The sequence below is a fragment of the Myotis lucifugus genome, unplaced genomic scaffold, assembly GCF_000147115.1.
Source record: "Myotis lucifugus unplaced genomic scaffold, Myoluc2.0 scaffold_26, whole genome shotgun sequence".
Lineage (NCBI taxonomy): Eukaryota > Metazoa > Chordata > Mammalia > Chiroptera > Vespertilionidae > Myotis > Myotis lucifugus.
Window position 1 is genome coordinate 1,236,930 of NW_005871074.1, and position 11,362 is coordinate 1,248,291.

Below are 11,362 nucleotides of genomic sequence, written 5' to 3' on the forward strand. Positions count from 1 at the left end.
TTCTGTCACGAATGAATCTAATCCCAACTAATATAGAATTTACTTGTATATGTTCCTCACTGCCTTTTACCCCTCCACAAATTCTTCAATTACCCGCCCCCCATGAGGTTACTTAACTTTCTTAAGCACCTAATTCTAGCCAATGAGAGATATGCCCCCAAAATGTGGGCTTTTGTTCCTAAAAAGATTATGCCTTTCCATGGAATGATAATTATTCAATAGCATAATTTGTATCCTCACAAAAAGACTTATTTAAATGAGCTAAACAGTATAAATTTAGCTTTTATTTCCTTTATATCTAAAGTACACACTTACTGAATTTTGGGAGAAATTCCAAAAAGTATAATCTTTAAAAATGTAAAAGCAACCCAAAATAAGAACACTAACATGTTGGTTTGTGAAGTAAATTCCATTGACCTAAAACAATGGAAATGTTAAGAAAGTAGTTATTCATGAGTGGCCTGTTAGAAGGCATGCTGCTTTTCTTTTAAGTATTTCCATTAGTAGGCACAAATAGTCTAAGATATCTCCCCCCCACCCACCCCACCCCCGACTTTTGATGTTACGTTGAATTTAGAAACTGCAAGTCCCTTCATGGAATGATAGAACAGAAAAGGAAGATGGCAGTTAATAGTCGCTAGGTGTCCATTGCAAAATGGTTACCTAGCAACAGTTCCAGCCCACAGCTAGCAGGAGTAGTGCTAGGGGCTTACAGTTAAACAGCTTGCTTGAGCTACATACTTGCTCCGCTGACATCTCATCTGCATGGTTCTCAAAATTAGCAGCACCTTTGGTGTCATGTGGGCTGACGCACAACTAACCATCTGTTTTATCTGTCTTGTCTCACCTTCCGAGTGAATGTGCTCCCTGTGTTTATAGAAAACCACTCAGGTTGTGGAAAATGCACACACACACACACACACACACACCCTAACAGTATTTGAAAGCAAAACAAAATCTCTTTCAAAGTTCCTAGGAGCCAGGGATAGCAGCTATGTGAATTTATAAATAGATTTAAAAATGCAAAGTCCACTTTCAAATAAGAAAACGAACAGTTTATTTTAACCTACAGAATAAGTTTGAGAAGTTTAAATAAATATTAAACAGGCCTCCTGGTGCTTACCACAGGCTGTGTGCTTACACTGACTGTACAGAAATAGGAGGCAGAGCAAACTCACCCCATATACACCTCAGCTCAGGCTCTTTGCCTGGTCTGTATTGTGAAGGGGGAGACATTGAGAAAAAAAAATTAAACAAAATAATCTTCACTAAAGTTAAGTATCACACTAAGAGCACTCTAACTAACCCAGCCTCCCAAGTTTATGTTCAGTTCCTGGGAACTAGGACAAATATCTATAAAAAAAGAAATGCAGGATGTGTTACGGTGGTTGTGGTATTTAATATTTATATCTGGTCATCAAACTGCTGCACCTGTATTTCCTCTGTGTTAAGTCTCTCTCCTGGTTTAAGCCTATTTTCTATCTGTACTTCACAATTATAAAAATATTTCATTTGTATGAATTCTTTATAAAGTCTTTGGAAATTTTTAAAATATTTTTTAATTATTTATTTTAGAGAGAGACGAAGAGGGATAGAGAGTTAGGAGCACCAATGAGAGAGGAACACTGATCAGCTGCCTCCTACACACCCCCTACTTGGGATCAAGCCCACAACCCGGGCATGTGCCCTGACTGGGAATCAAACCATGACCTTTTGGTTCATGACACTCAACCACTGAACCATACTGGCCAGGCATCTTTGGAGATTTAACCTGTCAAAGGGAAAGTCTCTCAAGAAGGTTTACATACTCATCACACATGATGTATGTGTTAAGACATGAGATTTTTGTTAAAAATCAAATTTGTAGGGACTCAGATATTAGCACACCAATGTTCATAGTAGCACAGATATGTGTACACCAATGTTCATAGTAGCATTGTTCACGATAACTAAAAGGTGAAATAATCCAAGTGTCCATCAACAGGTGAATGGATAAACAAAATGGGACATTTCCATACAATAGAATATTATTCAGCCCTAAAAAGAAATTAAGTTCTGACATCTGCTCCACATGGATGAAACTTGAGGACATTATGTTAAGTGAAATGAGCCAGACACAAAAGGACAAGTATTGTAGGATTTTTCTTATATGGAGTACTGATAGTAGGCAAATTCATAAAGACAGAAAGTAGACTGGCAATTGCCAGGGGTGGGTGGAGAATGGGTAGTTCTTGTTTCAGTGGCAGAAGATGAAAATTTCTAGAAATGGATAGTGGTAATGATTGCACAACATGATAAATGTAGTTAATGCCAATCAACTGTATACCCCAAAAGGGTTAAAATGGTAAATTTCAGTTATATATATTTTACAAAAATAAAAAAAATTAAGTGCATTTATTTAGTCCAGACCAAATATTAACAGTGCACAGGGTTCTAAAGGGAGATATTACATAGAGATGAAAATGTGTTGTGGGTATTGTTGTAATGTGATCCCATGTACAGAATGAGCCTCATTGTCAAAAGATCAAAGTCCTGCCAGATTCTTGCTAGGAATTCTGACATCTGTTAAACCAAAAGTTATAAAAGAAGAAGAAGAAGAAGAAGAAGAAGAAGAAGAAACAAAGAAAGAAAGATGGACTCTTTTAAGGGGAGAAAGGGCTGCCAATATGTATTCTAACAAATATATTCATTATATTGGTTTTCGTTGGACTTTTTTCTTCTATGGCCAGACATCTCTTAAATTATGTACCCTAAAAAATTAAAGAAAATATATTTAAAAGTGAGCTAGACTTGAGATTAGACCCGATTCTTATTGCTTGAGATTAGACCCCTAATTCTAATTCAGTTCTTATGGCTTCCCCTGAGCAGAACTTTCATAACCACACATGGCTTTTATAATTGACTAGGGGTCTGGTGCATGGATTCATGCACCGGTGGGGTCTGTTGGCCTGGCCTGCGCCCTCCTACCATTTGGGACCCCTCAGGGGATGTCAGAGAGCTGGTTTTGGCCTGATCCCCACAGGCCAGGCCGAGGGACCCCACCAGTGCACGAATTCATGCCCTGGGCCTCTAGTATTCATATAAGATCTTTGGTTAATCTCTTCCCACTCTCCTCCCTTCCCTCTGAGATTTATCAGTCTGTTCCATGTTTCCATGCCTGTGCATTGAGCATCTGCCCCCTGGTGGTCATTGCACATCATAGCTATCACTCAGCCAGTCGCTTAGGCTTTTATATATATAGACTAGAGGCCCGGTGCACGAGATTCGTGCACTGTGGGGGAGGGGGCGGTCCCTCAGCATGGCCTGTGCCCTCTTGCAGTCTGGAGCTCCCAGTGGGCATCAGACAGCCTTAGCGCTGCCGTGGAGGTAGGGCTCCCACCACTGCCGCTGCACTCGCCAGCTGTGAGCCCTGCTTCTGGCTGAGCTGCTCCCCCTGTGGGAGCACACTAACCACCAGGGGGCAGCTCCTGTGTTGAGCGTCTGCCCCCTGATGGTCAGTGCGTGTCATAGCATCATAGTGACCGATCATTCTGCTGTTAGGTTGATGTTCATATTAGCCTTTTATTAGGTAGGATTCTGCTCTGTGGTGTAATTATAATGCTAGATTCGCTTGTTTTCTCACCTGGCCCCTATACTGAAACACCATGGTAGCTGTTACATAGAGATATTGCCATTTTCATTATAGTACTGTAGGTTAGTCATGATGGACCCCAAAGGAAGACCAAATTAGACTTTTAGGCTCTCCTGAGTCACAAACATAAAATGTGTCATTTTAATAAAGGCAACTCATTTCACTTAAAAGCATGATTTTTAACTTTTGACATATATTTTCTTTATTTTTTTCTTCTTGCAAAAGTAAAATGTGTCTATTATTTTAAAAAATCAGGAAATATATGTAGGCCTACTAAGGCCTAGGGGCCCACCTAGCCCAGTGGCCACACAGAATTCTATCAAAAAAGCCTGGTAGGCTAGCATGTTGCTCTAACTGCACTGAGCTGATTATGTCCCATTTACTGCACCCATTTCCTCCTTGTAACCCCCCAACCTGCTCTGTGCTGGTCCAGCCTCTCAGAGGCCACCCTTGTACACCGTGTCACCCAGGTTTCCTGTCTTTTGGTTGGAGTCAGCCAATGCAAAGACTAGCAGCCCCACCTCTCCAGCATCCCAAAGAAGTAGCTACTGCCCAGCAGAAATACGGTGTCTTATGTGGGGTTCCAACAGCAGATCTCGAAAAAAGGATCTGAATGCAAGTAGTTTATTTTGGAGGCGATCCCAAGCACAGTGGTAGGGAAATGTGGACGTGAAACAGGGAAGAGAAGAAAACAAACAAAAGGGAGTGTTATCATGCAAGTCACCCTATGGGCAACTGAAGCTTAATCTCTTGCTGGGAGATCCTGGAAACAGTGAAGAATCTGCGGCTTGGAGCTGTCTGGGGACTTGGGGTATTTATCTGTCATCGATGGAGGACGGGTTGGGGGTACTGTACATGAGCATGAGCGGACAGAGGACTTTAGGAGGACACTGCATATTGGGTCATGAGGACAGAGAAGAGCAGGGAAAGATGGAGTCAAAAAGCTGCATGATGATGCTGAACTGTACCCATTGGTTTCTCCAAAGAAGTTGCTGGGAGAACAGTCTTAGTGTAGTGGCAGGAGTTGAAGCAGGAATCTTCAGAGAAGGAAGTGGAGGTATTGTGTGTGGACAATTCTTTCAAGAAACATGATTGTCACCCGGCCGGCGTGGTTCAGTGGTTGACCATCAACCTATGAATCAGGAGGTCGAGGTTCAATTCCTGGTAGTTGCAGGCTTGATCCCCAGTGAGGGGTGTTCAGGAAGCAGCCAGTTGATGATTCTCTCTCATCATTGATGTTTCTGTCTCTCCCTCTGCCTTCCTCTATAAAATCAATAAAAATATATTAAAATATATTCTCCAAGGGAAGAAACTAAAGGGGCTGCAGCTAAAAGCTATGAGCGTGATGTTTTTCAAACTGGGATCTTTGAAAGTATTCGCGGTCCATAAAACATGCGAATTTTAACACACACACACACACACACACACACACACACACCATATCCACTGACTGCCCACTTATAACTAAATACTGTCTCGGGATTTGAGTTTCTCCGGTTATATTTGTGTTTACAATCAACTTACAGCCAGGCAGTCATCCTTTAAAAATGGCCTCTGAGCAGAAATTGCTCATGCTGTCCCAGAGAAGGGATGATCTCCATGAGAGCGAACGCCGCTTCTTGTTGACAAAGAGAATTGGGATCCTGTTTTATGCTCCGCTGTTCCTTTAAATTAGATTGAACATTCCCAGTGGAGAAGGCTTATGTCCTAGAAAAGACACTGAGACTCAAAGAGAACAAAGGGAAACAGAGGGAACAGACGATGGGGATGGGAGATTGGTCCTATTAAACCACTGTGTGGCTCAGTGGTTGAACATTGACCTATGAACCAGGAGGTCATGGTTCCATTCCTGGTCAGGGCACATGCCCGGACTGCAGGCTTGATCCTCAGTGTGGGGTGTGCAGGAGGCAGCTGATCAATGATTCTCTCTCATCATTGATGTTTCTATCTCTCTCCCTTCATCTCTGAAATCATCTCTGAAATTAATAAAAATATATTTAAAAGCAAACAACAACAAAGAAACTGGAGCACAGGCTGGAAGCTCTATTACATCGCTACTAAATCACTCTGCTACTCCAGGGCACCTCTCCTGAAAGCAGCTCTGGAAACTTCCTACCACAAACTACTCAAGGACTTGCTTTGCAAAGGGGAATCACTTTAGTGGGTATATACATGGGTATATAAGCAAGATTCAGTGAGGCTAGGCTCCCTTGTGGTCATAGCAGTGTTGGAAATGGGGACACAGTAGCCAGATGTAAAAGCTATTCGTTTGGCCACCCCAGACATTCTTCCTATTGGTATGGGAAGGCAGACCACACATAGGACCAGTGTGTACCTGGGAAAACAAAGAAAACCTGTGTTATAGGTTCTCTCACGATTTTATGTCAATTAAGGAAGCTGAAAACATAGCTGCAATGATTAAGATATATAGCCATAAAGATATCCAGTGTTTAAAGGAGCTTTACAGAAAACAAAACAAAAAACAAACACATACACACATACCCCTAGAGAAAAACACTTTTGGTTTTTTTTTTTTAAAGAAAAACACTTTGTTTTAACAGAGCAACTTTTGCAACTTGTTATGGTCTTTCCAGTCTTGATCTTTGTACCTATGGTTTTTAAATTGTTGTGGTCAATGAGTTGAATATTTCATGAGTGACCACAGAAAACCACTTCTCCATGAGTTGGTTTTCTTATCAGCAAATGGCTAGAACGACTTCTGTTTCATAGAGTTGCTGTGAAGAGCCAATGAGATAATGTGATGCAGAAACAACTTATAAACTCTAAAGTGTCTAATTACGAGGTATAATACTCACATGGATTGCTTCTTATATGCTTTTCTATGTTCCATTTTTGATGGTTACAGATTCTAACTGAATTGCTATCATAGTTTATTTAACCACTGTCTAATTGTTGCTCATTCTTTCCCTTTTACTATCCTAAAGCTGATTGCAATCATCTCTGTGTGATTAGCATATTTCCCCTTGGGAAATGTTTTCTTAGGATGAATTCCTGGGACTGAGTCCAAATAGTAGTAGCTGAGACAGACATTCTTCTGTAGATGATGTACATCTTCTCAGTACAACCCCTGCCCCCTAAAAAATAAAAACTTTAACTATGATGCATCACAGTCCAAATGGATTAAAAAACTAACCTAATCCTGGTGGTGGTAGCAAGTCAGCGTATAAAAAACTATACGATCAGAATTTTTCAAAAGGCAAATAGGTTAACTTTTCTCTGATTCCAGAACATGTCTCCTAATGGCTAAAAATCCTCTTTTTTGAATGTGGCCGAGAGAATGTGAAATACAAAGACCCTGACTTAGTAGCTGTCTTTTCCAGTGTGAGTATCATCTACTAGTATTGACAAGAGACATGGGTTATAGGGGATACATTTCTTCCCATCTGAGGCTCCAGACATCTTTACTTCAATTGCTTTAGATTCAGAGCAAAGTGGTTTGGGTAAAGAATGGGTTGCTATACAGCTTTTAGGTTAAATTCAGGAAAGTGAATTTTGTGCTGCATGTACAAAAATACAAAGATATATTTCTCATAATTTGGTTCCAGTTTCCTGGAAATATTATCTTAGTATTTATAAAGCATATGCAGATTCTTAGACTCTTGAACTGTAGATGCTTTTCACATCTATTATGGAGGCTTAAATGCTCATATTGGCAAGAGTTCTCTCTGCCCAAAAGATTCCTTACTGGATTGAAATTTTGCCTTCTTCTGGGCCATTTCTTTAGGGATGGCTACAGGAATCAAAGAAGAAATATCTGACCAAACTAAATGGTTCTGTAGGAACTTTCCCTATAATATGTTTCAGGGGAATTTTACTTAGATTCTTAATCAAGGAACCAGTGTGATTATTAATGATTTGCTCTACTTCACTCATTTTATTTCTCTGGGTACTTCTTTTTCAAATGGCTTGAGGGGGAGTTAAGAGGAGGTAACAATGGAAAAGCACTGGCTAAGAGATTTGACTTATGGTTTTAGCTTTGACACTAACTGGCTGTATGACCAGATCCATGTTACTTAACCTGTTTAGGTATTTAAAAATTTTTTTAAATTAATATTGACATACAGTTTATATGAGTTTCAAGTGTACAGCATAGTGATTTGACATTTATATACCTACGATATGATCATCATGGTAAGTCTATTCACCATTTGTCACCATATAAAGTTATTATGATGTATTGACTACATCCCCGTGACTTATTTATTTTTTATAACTGGAAGTTTGTACCTCTTATTCCTCTTCACCTTTTGCACTCATCCCCTCAGCCGCATTCCCTCTGGCAACCATCAGTTTGTTCTCTACCTATGAGGCTGTTTCTGTTTTGTTTGTTCTCTTTATATATGAAGTTTCTGTTTTGCTTGTTTGTTTGTTTTGTTTTTTGACCAAACATATAAGTGAAATCATGGTATTTGTTATTCTCTGCCTGAATTATTTCACTAGCATAATACCTTCTAGGCCCATCTATGTTGTTGAAAATGGCAAGATTTGATTGTGTGTTTTTGTTTTGTTTTTTTTTGCTTACTAATGGTCCACTGCATTTTTATACATGCCACATCCGAAGAAAAAGATCTTGAATATAAGATCTGTCCCAGATCAAACACTGTGATTCAAATGGAGCAAAGGCCCTTCCCCGTGACAGTAACCCTCTGAGGACCAAATAACTGGGTTGGGTTGCAGTGTGTGTGTGTGTGTGTGTGTGTGTGTGTGTGTGTGTGTATGGAGAGAGTCCAACTCTCTAATATCAGCAGTTTAAAACAGGTTGAAACAACACTGTGCTCTCCTGTGTTTGGGCAAACAGGAATCAGGCCACCCTGACCTCATGGTCCCACGGAGACTGGCTGCCAGGAAGCCTGCGAGGCGTCCAACACCCGAGGGGGGGGGGGGGGCGGGGGTTGGCAGAGTCCAGGGTTTGGCAGAGCCCAGAGGAAGCTGGAAGGAGCTGTGCACAGAGTTAAAGCCTGAAAGAGGGGGACACGGTGCTTGGCAAGGGCGAGGCAGGTATGAAGAGCTGAATTAACACCTGCTTATTGTCATTATTAGCACTTTCAGCAATAGCCAGTAGCCTTGTCTGGGGAGGGGGAAAATGACCTTTAACTTACCCAAACTTCACTTTGGGTACATTAATAACTTTAAAAAACAAACTATAATACTTCTTTTATAGTTTTTTAATTCTTTTTAAAAATTTATCTTTTTTGTTGGAAGTATTACAGATGTCCTCTTTTTCCCCCCATTGACCCCCATCCACCCCCTCCCAGGCTTTCACCACACTATTCTCTGTGTCCATCCCACACCCACTGACTCTGCATTTTTAAACCATCGTCTAAAATACACCCCACAACAAAGAAACAGAATTTCCGGAGGATGGGGCCCAGAAATCAGGATTTTAAAAAGATTCCCAGGTGATTCTAATGTGCAGCCAAGGTTGAGAACCACTGCTCTAAACAATTCCTCTCCTCCTGGCCTCTGGCAACCACCCAGAACCTGCATTTTCACAAGATCTCCAGGTGGTCCCTATGCCCAGTAAAGGTTGAAGAGCACTGCCCTAAGGGTGAGAACCACAGATGATAAAATCAGCAGCCACAGTGAGTTTACTGGGGCAACCAGGCCATGTCCTTGGACAAGGCTGTGGAGACCAGACGGCAGAGCAATGACACCTTCTGTAGACAATGCTGATGCCTGCTGCAGTGTGAGACCCACTGCCCTAGGGCCAGTGATGTGCAGCCTGCCTACATATCAGAATCAGCTGGGAACTTTAAAGTATCCTGGGACCCATCCCAAACCAACTCCAGTCTCTAGAGTTAAAAGATCTCCCAGCAATTCTAAGGTAGCAATTCTTGTGTGTGTGTGTGTGTGTGTGTGTGTGTGTGTGTGTGTGTGTGAATCTTCACCCAAGGATATTTTTTCCATTGATTCTTACAGAGAATGGAAGGGAGGGAGGAGGAGAAAGAGAGAGAAAGAGAGAAACATTGATGTGAGAGAGACACATTGATTGGTTGCCTCCTGCATGTGCCCTGACCAGGGCTGGGGAGCAAACCTGCAACCCAGGTCCCTGCCCTTGACTGAGAATCAAACTCATGACCCTTCAGTGCCCAGGCTGACACTCTAATGGTTAGAGTCTAACCACTTAGCAAAACTGGAGAGGGCAAACAATTCTGATAAGTTGGTAGGATGACATGGATTCTGCAACCAAGTGTGGGCATCAGAGAATATTGGTCCCAGGGAGTACTTGTTACTACAGTCTGGATTTCCTAACCCCTTCTTTTCCAAACCTTTTTTTTTTAAATATGTTTTATTGATTTTCTACAGAGAGGAAAGGAGAGGGATAGAAAGTTAGAAACATCGATGAGAGAGAAACACCGATCAGCTGCCTCCTGCACGTCCCCCACTAGGGATGTGCCCGCAACCAAGGTACATGCCCTTGACCAGAATCGAACCCGGGACCCCTGAGTCCGCAGGCCGACGCTCTATCCACTGAGCCAAACCGGTCCTGGCGCTTTTCCAAACCTTTTCTTTCTTTCGTTTCGCTCAGGTGACTGCCTCATTGCTGGAACTTATGGTCTGTACCTTTGATTTGAGAAACATATATATATCTCACACTGACTTGTGAATTGTCTCCTATCATTATACCAAGAGCTCTTGTAGAGAGAATATACAAACAATTGAAAGATTTATTTCACTTATTTCCCAGCCCAAATGGAAATGTCTTTTGGGACAGGGACCTAACCTTCTGCTTCTTTCTGTGTTCCAGCCTGAATTCTTCAGTCAGACTCACAGAGCTGATTAAGCACTTTTAAGATCACAACAAGGACAATCATTCAGATGGTTGGTGATGCTCCCGGAACATTCTGCATCCCTCCAAGCAACCTCTGTTCAAATGCAGTGCATCCATGCATGGCTGACACCATGGACCTATTTACATTGTGACCATGTACTATACTGATGGAATCATATTTTTATGTGCTTTACCTTTTAACAGAATTCAGAGTATTATGAAAAGAGGTATTATGCCGAGGCTGAGCAGCAGACCCTGAGTGACGGATGAATGGATTACTCCAACATTTGCTGTGAAAAAGAGGGCTAAGGGATTGCCTGGCTAAAGGAACCAGACAGCCTCATTAGGCTTTTATTGTAATAACAGTTTGAGATAAAGTTTATCTTTTAGATACAATCAGTAGAGTAATATTGGGAGGACACATGTGTCTGCAATGTCCTTTAAGCAAGGACACCTAAAGATTAAGCATAAGGATTCCAGTAAACACCCGGGGGTCTGCAGGTGCACAGACTTGTTTGGAAAGGTCCAGGAATAGTTAGGACACTGCATTTAGCACTCCATTAAGTCGGAATTCCGGTAAACAGGGCAGGTGGCCTTCTGCACACTTCCCTTTTCTCAGAATGTCCTCCTTACAAATTTTCCAACCAAGTCTCATGTGCTCCCCAACAATATTATGTCTTTAAATTGTCATGCTATTGTTTGTGTTAAGACAGTGGCAGAGAATAGAAATTTCCTTCCCCAGTCTAATCTCCCCGGTTTCTTTAAGTAACAGATCCCCTATTTTTGGTTGGTGCATTGCCGTCCAGTTAACAGAGGACATTCGCTAGTTTCATGTGCAGATGACTTGGTCAGATGACTAGGTGCTTGCCACAGAGATGTGAGTGAGAGCGTCATGTGGTAGGTCTGCAGTAGTGTCCTTATGAAGAAAGTGTTCTGTG

The 11,362-nt window shown here is 41.6% G+C and overlaps 1 long non-coding RNA gene and 1 other non-coding gene across 2 annotated transcripts in view; both read left to right on the forward strand.

Annotated features, from left to right (window-relative positions):
* LOC106696704 overlaps positions 1-10,792 on the forward strand; it is a 31,057-nt gene extending 20,265 nt beyond the window's left edge. Inside the window, exon 5 of the long non-coding RNA XR_001347643.2 lies at positions 10,401-10,792. This is a non-coding gene — a long non-coding RNA (uncharacterized LOC106696704). The remainder of the gene's footprint in view (positions 1-10,400) is intronic.
* On the forward strand, positions 1,107-1,238 carry LOC111825445. The gene has a single exon (XR_002828611.1). It is a non-coding gene; the product is annotated as a small nucleolar RNA SNORA51 (small nucleolar RNA).
* Positions 10,793-11,362: the final 570 nt, after the last annotated feature.